Below are 12,765 nucleotides of genomic sequence, written 5' to 3'. Positions count from 1 at the left end.
TTAGTTTGTTTGTAATTACTTCACTACTTTAGAGGGGTCTCCAAAACTGGATGAAATAGTTTGGCAGTAACTGGAATAAAATCATCATCGTCGTCATCCTCATAATCAGTCATCAGTGATCATTATCATCATCACCCCAACCACTTTTTCCCAGATAAAGTGAGGCAGTATCATTAATAATAATCATCATATAAAACTACGTTGAGAACACCGCTTCCCGTCCGATCAGCGAAATTAAGCAACGTTGGGTCTGGTTAGTACTTGGATGGGTGACCGCCTGGGAACACCAGATGCTGTTGGCATAACGTTCTCCCTACGTGTCAAATGGGGTTGGTGGAGGATTAGTGCCTCTCTCTGTAAAACAATTAACTCTAAGCCCTTGGCCACCCCGTTTGAGATACATGGCGTCTGGCAATGAATGAAAAAAAAAAAACATGATGCTGAACGTACACTGAGTTTCAAACATAAATTTCTGCGGCAGTAACATTTCTTTCCACTTCATTACAACATCGCCCCTGTTATTTCATGACCTACTGTACAAAGTATAACGCCGATGAAGTCTATCTCAACCTGAGTTTAAAATAACCAATATCTCGGTGTTATACCATCCAACATTCTCAGCACGCACTATGAGCAGAACGATGCACACAGAATAATGACACAATAAAGACGGGCAATTTTGTTCAAACAGTGAATATATCCTAGCTATGTGATCTTAACTGGTGATGGTGCCACAATCTGTGCGTGTGTGTGTGTGTGTGTGTGTGTGTGTGTGTGTGTGTGTGTGTCCAGCACTGGCACACGTAGATACACACAGCAACATAAACACCTTGTGTCAGTGTCTCATCTGCTAATTTCACTTGTTGTCCACAGCACGTCCACTGATTTTCCACGACAACAGATTTGTTACCACTACAATTGCAGAGCTGGTGTGGTCACAGACAAACACCGCGTATCAACACATTGTCACATAGACGGCCATATGCACAATGCAGCCTAATAACTTGTAACCTAAGTTATTATTATTCGTTCCCCCCCCCCACAAAAAAAAAAAAGTTGGGTATTATTTTTTAGCTTATATAGTCAGATTGAGGGTGGGGGGGGGGGGCTAGCTGCTTCAACCTGGGCGTGTGAGTTGGTTCTCACCACTTGGCATTACTGCATGTCAATGTGGCCTTACAGAACAATATAATATTCACCGGACATTCCAAATAGTAAAACCGTTACACGGACGGGTGGGTTACCGAACAAAGTGTCGCCCTGGCCACATAATTCTTCCCGGGCAATTTTACCCAGACAGATTGGCTTTGGATACTTTATACCAACAATTCCTAATTGATTTATTGTGCACAATACACCACAATATCCCCTTGTACATTGTGAACAAATATTATTCTGATATCAAAACTATATAGATGGCATTTAAAAGAATGTACCATTAGTTCGCCCACTGGCACCAATACGACACCGACATCCGTTGGTATTGCTACACAGTATAGTATTTCGCTCACTTGAGAGATTTTCGTCCCTTTGCAGCTTATTTCACATTGCTCAGTTAAAAAAATAGGTAATAATATGGTCACACATCCTTCCCATACCAAATCTTTGTGACTTGAACCACATTCTACTTTTAGTCTCTTGGCATGGCTCAGCGCAGAATAAGACAATACCATTGTTCCATATTCTTTCATTATCGCTTCTTCGTGACCAGCATCACATTCCAATGCTCATATCGTGTTAAACCCCAACATTTAAGAAGGAGAGAGAAGACATAGGTCAAGTTAAAGCTGAAGAGCTCAACAGTGCATAACAAAGACCGTTGTCCACTCCCTTAAAGCTAGAATTAATGATCTCAAGACCGTGCCATCCAGTTTATCAGAAGCATGATGTATGTTGGCAAAGTTAATGTAATATATTACTAATCGGGTAAAATAACATAAAACCAGAATGACAGTGCGAATATATACTGTTATAAACAATGAAGTTTGGGAGGAATTCTGTTATGGTGTATGATCGCGTGAAGGTAAGTGGATGGTGGGACACACACACACACACACACACACACACACACACACACACTGCAGTAGTCATCTGTCAGGTTGGTGTGTGACTGTGTCAGGAGTGAGATGATGGGCAGCTACGTTTGGGAAGAAACAATTCACAGTACTCCCACACACTGAGCCAATGTGTTTCGTCAACCAAAATATGTGCAGACATAAATAAAGTTTACGTTTGTGTTCTGTATATGCTTGCTTCTCTCAGTGACCGCACATGCCGTATCTTAATATTTTTTTCAATTTAAAAAAAAATGGGAATTTACTGTAGTCAACAAATATATCCAGTGCACCAGTCAAACTACTTCTAGTAATGGGAATGATACAACTGGCGACTGTCAGACAGCCTGGCAGTGATCAATAGGCTAGTTGCCGTCTAGTGTCTTTGGCGCTCCACTGCTGTTGATGAAAGGTGTGGGGTGTAGGTGAGGGGAAAGAGTGTAGGTGAGGGGAGAGGGTGTAGATGAGGGAAGAGGGAATTGTTGAGGGGAGAAGATGTTGGTGATGGAAAAGGATGTATGTGAAGGGAGAGGGTGCAAGTGAAAGGTGAGAGAGCAAATGAGAAGAGAGGATGTAGAAGGGAGAGGTTGTTGGTGAGGGGAGAGGGTTCAGGTGGGAGGAAATGGTACAAGTGATGGGAGAGGATATTGGTGAAAGAAGAGGGAGCAAGTTAAGGTAGTGGGTGCTGGTGAAGGGAGAGGGTGCAGATGATGGGAGAAGGGGTTGGTGAGGGAAAAGGGTGGAAGTGAGGGGAAAGGGTGCAAGTAAGGGGAGAAGGTGCTGGGAGATGGTGTAGGTGAGGAGTGGGGAGAGGGTGTTGGTGAGGGAAAAGGTGCAGGTGAAGGTGAGAGAGTGTAGGTGAGGGTTAGAGGGTGAAGGTGAGAGGAGAGAGTGTAAGTAAGGGGAGACGGTGTTTGTGAGGGTATAGCGTCTGAGGGAAAAAATCTTGCTTTATTCGTTTTCTTTATCTATTTTATTAATCATTTTTAATTATCATTTTTAATTCTATCTATCTATCTATTGCCAGACGCCTCAATCCTGTTTGGGGTGGCCACAAACAAATCGCCTCCACGTTGTCCTGTCCCCCGCCATTTCACTGCCCTGCTCCCAACTCACACCCCCCTCTCTCATATACCTCTCCACCCCATCCCTCCATCTCATCCTCGGCCTCTCCCTCCCTCTTCCCCCCTCCACTTCACTCACATACACTCTCTTCGTCAGTCTTTCACCCTCCATCCTCTTCACATGGCCAAACCACCTCTCCACATGGCCAAACCACCTCAGTGTGTTCCTCATAACGCTTCCTATCACATCCACATCCACACCACAACGATCCTTTATATCCTCATTCGTCAGCCTGTCTCTCCATGTGACTCCACAGGCTCCTCTTAAATAACTCATTTCCACTGCTCTCACTCTTGACTTGTGTCCCTCCAACAATGTCCAAGCTTCACTTCCATACGTTAGAGTTGGTATCACAAAACTGTCATGTAGTAACTTTTTCACTTACATGCTCACTTCCCTGTTTCTTATCACTGCTTTCAAAGAACCAGCAACCTTTCTTCCCTGCTGTACCCTTTCAAGCACTTCACCCTCCAAACTTCCATTCTTACTCATCACACTACCCAAGTACTTAAACGTACTCACATTTTCCAATTCCTCACCATCCAACCTCGTTGTACATTCACTGACTTCACCTCTCTCAAAGACCATCACTTTACTCTTCCCTAAGTTCACCTTTAGATTCCGTTTCTTGCACACTCTCCCAAACTCATCCACCAAGCCTTGCAGCTCCCCTTCGTCTTCACTCAACAACACAGTATCATCTGCAAACAACAGTACAGGGAGTTTCCAAACACTATCCTCTCTCACCAGGGCCACTCCAACATCCACTACACTACCTTGTACCTCTTTTATTACCCCATCCATGAACAGACTGAACAACCATGGAGACATGACACATCCCTGTTTCAACCCAACCTCCAAAGAGAAAAATTCGCTTAGTTCACCATCCACACGCACTGCAGCCTTAGCACCATCATACATACTCTTCACAGCATTCAACAACTTTCCATCTACTCCATATATTCTTAATACTTTCCACAATCCTTGTCTATCCACCCTGTCATATGCTTTCTCCAAATCCATGAAAGCCGCATTCAACTTCTTTCCCTTCTCTAGAAACTTTTCTACTAAAGATCTAAGAATGAATATCTGATCTACACAACCTCTTCCTTTCCTAAAGCCTCCTTGTTCTTCTCCAACTAATTCCTCTGTTCTTTCTCTAACTCTGTCAATAAGTATCCTACCATACACTTTTCCTATTATACTAAGAAGACAAATGCCCCTGTGATTACCACACACTTCTTTTTCCCCTTTTCCTTTGTACAAGGGAATAATTATACCTGACTTCCAATCCTCTGGGACTCTACCTTCCTCCCAGGCCAATCTGCACATCTTCCACATCCATTCTACTACTATCTCTCCCCCATGCTTCAGCATTTCACCACACACTCCATCAATTCCTGGGGCTTTCCCCATTTTGACTTTCTTCATTCCTTCCACAACTTCTGTCCTGCTGATTATTCCTGTTTCATAATTCCCTTTACCTTCCCTTGGCAACTGCCCTTGTGTTATTTTTTTTTCTTTCTTTCCCTTATCCCTATAACTTATCTTTTCCTGTCTACCAGTTGCCTGTTCCTTGTGCAAGCTCTCCTCATTATCAGTAGAGAGGTTCAAGTATTATCATCTCTACTCTTCTTCGTTTAAATTCCCTTCCCTTTTCTCTCTGTCATCTTTCTTGTTAGCTACTCCCTTGTCTTCATTAGCTGCCTGGTTTACCCCCTAATGTAGCTGTTTGCTATTCACACAAGCCCTCATCAATATCTGTATGAGAATATTATTCAAGCTTCATCAGTAACGTCTCTTCCCTCTGTATCACCGTCTCACTGTTATGTTGACAAAAGGAAGACAGTCTATTATTTTCACATAATATCCTCTTCCTCATTTATCCTCTCTTTAATCAAATGATAATTATATGAAACCAATCTCTCTCTCTCTCTCTCTCTCTCTCTCTCTCTCTCTCTCTCTCTCTCTCTATTTGACACAACAATTATATTAGTAAGAAAAGAAAAGGATGCTTTCTTCTAATTTTCCTTTGAGAGAAATTTGGTCAGTGTTACAGCTCTGGATGTAGGGAATGAAGGTTAAGTAAAGCAATGTAAGAAGGAGAGGACAAGCTAATAGGGGTGTGATTGAGGGTTAAATGGTTCCATTTCAAAAATCACCTCTTCGCAACAATGGAACTTTGCCCAGAACATCTGAGAGTAAGGAAATCGACATATGTCCCTGTTATCTCTAGAGATGATAGAGAGACCTACAGTCACTTCGAATTTGAATCGCAGTGCTTCAGTCACAGCTCATTCTGACCTAAGAGCTTTGCCACCAGAACACCGGGAAGAAAGACCACATAATTATTGGAATTTGGTTTCAATGATACTGTAGTTTGGATGAGATGAAGCCATTATTATATCCCTGAATATATGAGAAGACGGATAATACTAACTTGTTATGGCTGTTGTCTAACTCTCAGCTCAATCAAATTGCATGACATGCTGAAAAAGCATACTGGTGTTGTCCTGACCATGACAGCATACCAGGGATAATGATTTCAGTCTGTATGACTCACTCAGCTAAGTGAAATTACCTGGCATTGTCTCAAAAAGAACACGCGGGTTTTCCGGACCATAACCCTATCATGTCCGGACCATGACAGGGTTCAGTATTAACGCTCTTAGGATTCTTCAACACTCTTAGTTGATTACTTGTCTAGTGTAAGCTGGAACATAACACTAGAGGTATCTCTGCCAGGAGAAAGTCAGTATTACAAAAATTAGGAATTTCCGACGCCTATACATATACTCCGTTGAATAAAGTCGTCTGGCGTTTGCTGGAACAGAATAGTAAAATAACTGCAACCAATATTAACAGTTTCCTGCTGTAAAGTCTCACTTTCATATAAATAAAACTACAGTAGTTGGCACAAGCTGGAATAGAATAATAGCGTTGTCCGTACCATGAGAGAGTTCATAACAGGCAGTAAGTAAACCAACAGAGTAATACACTACACTGTACCTGGAATCTTCATTCAAACCAGGTGAACTTGTGAAGGCAAGTTTGCACGACCGGCGTCTTTGTCTGACTACTTGGGTTTTGATTACGGCAGGTAGTGTGGTTACCGCTGCCTATGTGTGTGTGTGTGTGTGTGAGTGTGTGTGTGTGTGTGTGTGTGTGTCATAAATGGTGTACCCATATATATACAAACACATGCACAGTCACACACACACACACATGAACTTATGCTGCAAATACACACACCCACACACACACATACACACACACACACACACACACACACACACACACACACACACACACACACACACACACACACACACACACACACACACACACACACACACACACACACACACACACACACACACACTTATCCCTAGCACATATGATACAATAGAGCTGTTGATGGCCGAAACAGTGTTGCTGTTGTTGTTGCAGTGGTGGTTATGGTGGTGGTACTGGGATGATAAGGAAGCCAGTGTCTGGGGAATAAAGAAATGCATCATCATCATCCTGACTTTGCCACATAATGAAGGAAGACGTAGCATCTAGAAGATAAAGTACGACAAAGGGAGAACCGGTACAGCCAAGAATAAAAGTTTGAATAATAGTTTAAACACTCAACTGCTGCTCTCCTCCACTCGCTAATATTCGTGTACTGAGAGGGGATTGGAATGTTTCTCTTGTTAAAGATGATCCTTTTCGACAAGATACATCAAAAAGGAAAGTGTGCGGTAGACACAGAAGATATATTGCAATAATTAGGAAACTTTATTCCCTGACTGTGCAGTACAACATTAATTCCAGCATTCCTAACAAGGCAGCTCCACCATCACAGTGAATGTCAACAGCCATTGCAATATAATATCCTGCAATCCACTTGTGTGTGTGTGTGTGTGTGTGTGTGTGTGTGTGTGTGTAGTGCAGGAAAAGCTGGGAAAATGATTTTGATGGAACTTGGCAGGATGATTGGAGCTGGGATGCAGGTGAGCCTGCAATATCGACTAATATTTTCTGAAGGGGTGTTTTGGCCCCTAATATTTGTCCGCATTACCGTTTCAATATCTGGACGTACAAGAGGCGGTAGAGCATTTCCGTAAAAATTAATGCAGCTTCGGAGAGAGAGAGAGAGAGAGAGAGAGAGAGAGAGAGAGTCCGATGTATGTTACATCACTGATATAATGGAAAGAGGATTTTTTCAATAGATATTGGTGATAGCTATGGTGGTGGTGGTTGCTGGTGGTGGTAGCTGTGATGGTAATGGTAGCAGTGATGATGACGGTGACAGTAGCTGTTATGGAGGTGATGACAGCTGTAATGATCATAATGATGGTGGTTTTGTTGGTGGTGGTAATTGTGATGATGGTGATGGTGGTGATATCTGTTGTGATGGTAATGATGGCAGCGGTCATGATGATGGCGGTAGTGATGGTGCCTGCTATTATAATGATGGTGATGGTGGTGATGGTACCTATGGTGGTGTTTGTAGCTGTCCTGGCTTTCATTTAGGCATATGACTTCCTGCCCAATAGAGATGCAAAGCATGTGCACCAAAGCGAAGCGTGGTTCAGAAATAGCTCTAATGTGTACATTTTTTTTTTTTAATGCGAGGAAGAAGGAAGCAAAGGCCGTGAGCCGGCAATTGTTGTTCCTTCCAAGAAAAAAAAACAAAATACAAGAGAGAGCCAAATTCAAGATCCGATCATTTCGAGATGCCTGGACACACTGCGTTTGAAAGACTGGAGATCATAGGAAGCAGGAAATAAAGACAGAGGGAGACAGTTCCAGAGTTGACCTGTTGCATAAATGAAGGACTTGGAGTAACGGTTAACTCTTGCATTAGAGAGCTGGACAGAAAAGGGATGAGAGTTTGCTGTAAGACGGGTGCTACGCGCCCGTCATAGAGGTGGAAGGATGGATGCAGATACTTCAAATGAGCAGTGACCATTGAAGTAGCGATAGAAAAGAGATAAAGATGCAACAGTGCGACGAAGAGACAGAGGTTGAAGGGAGTCAGTAAGAAGAGGAGAGTTAATGAGACAAAAAGCCTTTAACTCAACCCTATTGAGAAGAGCTGTATGTGGGGAGCCTCCCCACACATGAGAGTTGTACTCTACATAGGGGCAGATAAAACCCCTGTATAGAGTCAACATCTGTGCAGGGGTAAAGAAGGAACAGAGTCGGCTTAGCACACCTAATCTCTTGGAAGCAGGTTTTACAAGAGATGTAATATGATCTTTCCAAGATAAGTCCCATGTGAATCAAACCCCAAGCATGTTCAAGGATGATGCAGGATTAAGCTGAATATTATTAAACATTAGTGGGTACTCCTCTGGAAGATTGTGTTGGGTTGATAGGTGTAAAAACTGAGTCTTTGATGCATTAAAAACAGCCAGATTATTTTTACCCCAGTTAGAGATACGAGCCAAGTCAGACATTAGGTGTGCCATAGCTTCATCCCTTGTATGTTGAAGTAACTGCTGAGATGGACGTTGCAGGAACCGAATGGAAAGGTGAAGGGTGGAGATCTCAGCATACGAGTGGATAAGGTTAGATGTACAGCTTAGAAGGTCATTGATGAATAAAAGGAAGAGAGTTGGTCATAGGACAGAGCCCTGAGGAACACCACTGTTGATAGATCTAGGAGAAGAACGATGGCCGTCTTCAACAGCGGCTATAGAACGACCAGAAAGGAAGCTAGAGATGAAGGCACAGATAGAGGGATAGAAACCATAAGAGGGCAGTTTGGAAATTAAAGATATATGCCAGACTCGATCGAAAGCCTTAGAGATGTCAAGAGCAATGGCAAAGCTTTCGCCAAAGTCCCAAAAGAAGGTTGACCAAGAGTCTGAAAGGTAGGTGGGAAGATCGCCAGTGGAGCGACCCTGACAAAACCCATACTGGCGATCAGAAAGAAGCTTGTGACATGAAAGATGCTTTAAAATTTTTCAATTAAGAATTGACTCGAGAACTTTTGAGATACTGGATGTTAAAGCAATTGGACGATAGTTAGAGAGTTGGAAATGGTCACCCTTCTTTGGGACTGGCTGAATGAGAGCAAACTTCCAGCATGAAGGAAAGGTACAAGTTGATAGACAAAGGCGCAAGAGCTTGCCTAGCCCTCCTCAGGCAGACCTTTGTCCACCCTTTTGCCTCAGGTAGACCTGGGTCTACCAGACCCTGGTCAGAAACAAGGTCAGAAAACACACTTTTGTTTTATTTATGACAGATCCAAACATGGTATGACATTCTTCAATGTATATGCAATACAGCCATGTAAATAAACTTAATTTCTTAACTGATTATATATTTTTACCAACTAAAAAAAAACAGTTCCTTTTTTAAATATTCAGGGAAAAAATTTAAACAAAATTTGATTGTAACTTTGTGTGATGCAACTGGCAGTAGCATCATGGAGCTTCATGGTGTGATGTTGGGGTGCCTGAAGCTGTGACCTTATTTGCAATCAGGGAACAAAATAAAGCACACAAAAAAGGTAAAGGTTAGTCTCACGGACGCCCCCCCTCTACACCGGAAACGGAGAAGAGCTCGAAATTGCCCTTTCACCCCTTACATGGGTACAAAAAGTCAGGCAGCTATTGGGGGGTACAGGGTTCCCGTGTCATAAAATGAAAATGTCATAAAATACCTTGTGGTTCCTTTGTGGTTGAGTTATATATATATTAGACTTGTGGACGAGCGGTTTTTATATCTTGGAGTAGCTTGTAGTAGATAATCTTCTTTCCCATTTGTCATGTAGTGACAGGAGAGGTAAAGAATAGTATAGGACTATTTTTATTTGTCTTGGAAATATTAACAAGTCTCTCACACAGAGCGGAGTATAGAGTCCAGTCCCGCTAGCTATCTCTCTGTCTCGCTCTCTCTGTCTCTCTTCTCAAGTTGCCAAGCCCTTCTCCCTGCGACCTGCCTCTTGTATGGCTTGTCTCCTTCTGAGCTCTCTTTCCTAAATTCTGGTGAAACAGGAGACGTATCACGTGTGTTCCTTGTGGATGGAAAGTTTAAGAAGCCTGTGTGTGAGTATGTGTGTGTATGGTCACTAGGGCTTTGTTCACGGTTGGACTGCTGACAACTAACTGCATCATCTCCTTACTGGCCATTGTCGTCAGCTTTCCTCAGTGTAATTTGCAAGCTCATTTCCTTTTCCCAGGCTTGCATAGGGCTGTCTATCTATCTATTTATCTATCTATTATGATTTGTAACTACAATACATTGCTCGGTCACGCGAAAATGGCGTACCATCGACAGTTAATAGTCCTAACATATTAATATATATTATATACACATTATAATGAACTTATAAGCTAATTAAGTGAAATACATAATATTGTAAAAGTAACATAATTGTATGAATATTGTATACATATAATATTCATAGTAAATAGTGATTATTCAGTAATATTACATTTTAAACAAGTTGTATATATTTGAATAAATGCATTAAAGTAAATTATTTAACTGTAATACAGTATGTACTTGGGTTATTATAGTGAAATGCATACATGCAAGTATAAAAAATAGTTTAAAATTAAGATTATGGTAAGAGTTATTAATATTTCATTTAAAGATAATGGTACTGGTCTGCCATATATGGGTCATTCTTCTTTGTATTTTTTTTTTTATATATAATTAATACTATATACAAAATATATACACTTCATTCAGTGTGGTTAACTTTGATGTTAACTCTCCCCCCACTAAATAATGACTCCAAATTAGCAGTTCTTGCATGCATTCTGTGCATTGCAAACAGCAGTACTGCAACTACAATGCAGACGATTATAAAGACAGTAGGTGCTGGGCTATACACATAATATGGGTTGAACATACTCAAACTCAAATCTTCCCAGGGCTTCATTGTTTCATTGATCAGCTGCATAGTTTCAAACTTAGGTGAAGTCAGCTTAATACTTGTGCTCATGTTTAAGTTCATATCAGGCAGTGGGTGGAAATGTTTGTGTGTATGATTGAGAATGGCGTAGTGATTGATGGTGGATAAAGTAGACATGGCTGGTGTAAATACCGCACAGTAGTCTGGTGCTATGTATAATCCTGATGCTGATGTATGAGATGGTGGTATATCTGGACAGACTATGTAAACTGATGTGTTATGAGGGAAATAAAAAAAACTGTGAGTGTCCAATGCGTTGATGGCGTACAAGTTTATCTGGAGCAAAAGTGAAGTTGCAATGATGATGAATATTTTCAATTCTGATGATAGCCATTTCACAAGGGACTGTATCAGTAGGCTGAAACGTGAAAATGTACGCAGGACAAAGATGAACAGCATGTAAGGATGTGCGGCACTTTCGTTCAATCGTTGACTCACTTGCGAAAGTGACAGTGTCCCGTCTCTTGGAGACCATGATGAGTTCGGTGTCTGTGTTGATGTTGATGATGACCAAAGTGTTGTTATTTTTATAGGGGAAGGGGTGTATTTGGTATACTGTGAACAGGTCTTCAGTGATGAATGGTACATGAACTACCACTGATGTTGGTGTTAGTGTTGCTTCTAAATACGGGTAATATTGCATAAATTCCCTACTGCGGAACAACGGCTTCAATTTATGTTTATGTATGCCTTGACTAACTATGTGACGTAGCTTATGAACTGGGAGTAAGTCAATTGTGATCTTGCCATCACCAGCATTCGAAATTCCTTGCATAAGTGCCCTGAAACGATCTCTAGTGTTCTCTAATTGTAGTAGAATCGTGTCAATATGTTCTGTGATGATGGAGAAGTGCTGGAAAAGGGTAACGTTTCCCTCCAATTCATTTATTTTACCTACACTCTCAAGAGCTATGTTTTCTGCTTGTTTCAGATTTTTCACAATTGTCTTCATTGCTGAGTTCTGTCCTGTGATGAATTTATCTTGGTATGTTAGTACCTGAGCTATCTTATTAAATTTGTTGTTTATTTCTTTAAGGTCATCCTCTGTAGCCAATCCAAAGATGTTCCCAAGAACTGCGCCACCCAGGTCGAACAAACCGCGCTTTTGGCGAGTACGGGTGATGTTGTTCCTGTCGCTCAGTACCTCCGTTCCATAAGATGGGAGATCTTGGATCATGACGAGCATAGTTAACTTGGCCTGTTCTAGTTTCCATTTCACTAACTTTACCATTTCATTCACTTCCTTGGTGTTATGTGCTTGTGAAACATAATTTCCTATCATGAAGTCCAGAGTTCGCATCGGCGTCGCAAGTCTGTCTAGATAAGTAGGTAAGTCATACAAGTAATCTAGACTTATTTCAGTACTCATGACTCCTTAACGATTGTAGTCGTGGCCGTTGGAGCTATGAGGCATCCTTGTCGTACTATATGTTTGGGGTCTAAGTGCGCATATCCTCTTGCTATGTAGAGGAGAATCCATAGCATAAGTCCCTTCATCGTAACCTACCGAAAAAAAAAAAATCTATTAATTTCCTATAATGTTGTGGTCGATGATAGTGATGATGAGCGTTACGGTTGATTGTTATTTCATTTATAGAAAGAGTTTAAATCGATATTTAATTCTCGTAAATGATGTACTGTTGATTTGATTGGAACAGTTGCACC

The 12,765-nt window shown here is 41.5% G+C and overlaps 1 pseudogene; it reads left to right on the top strand.

Annotated features, from left to right (window-relative positions):
* The first annotated feature begins 182 nt into the window (after nucleotides 1-182).
* On the top strand, nucleotides 183-302 carry LOC145392564 (5S ribosomal RNA; annotated as a pseudogene).
* Nucleotides 303-12,765: the final 12,463 nt, after the last annotated feature.

This window comes from Coenobita brevimanus, chromosome 22, assembly GCF_032717465.1.
Source record: "Coenobita brevimanus isolate Jiangsu-jjx chromosome 22, ASM3271746v2, whole genome shotgun sequence".
Taxonomy (NCBI): Eukaryota; Metazoa; Arthropoda; class Malacostraca; order Decapoda; family Coenobitidae; genus Coenobita; species Coenobita brevimanus.
This window is presented reverse-complemented; position numbering and strand designations above follow the sequence as displayed.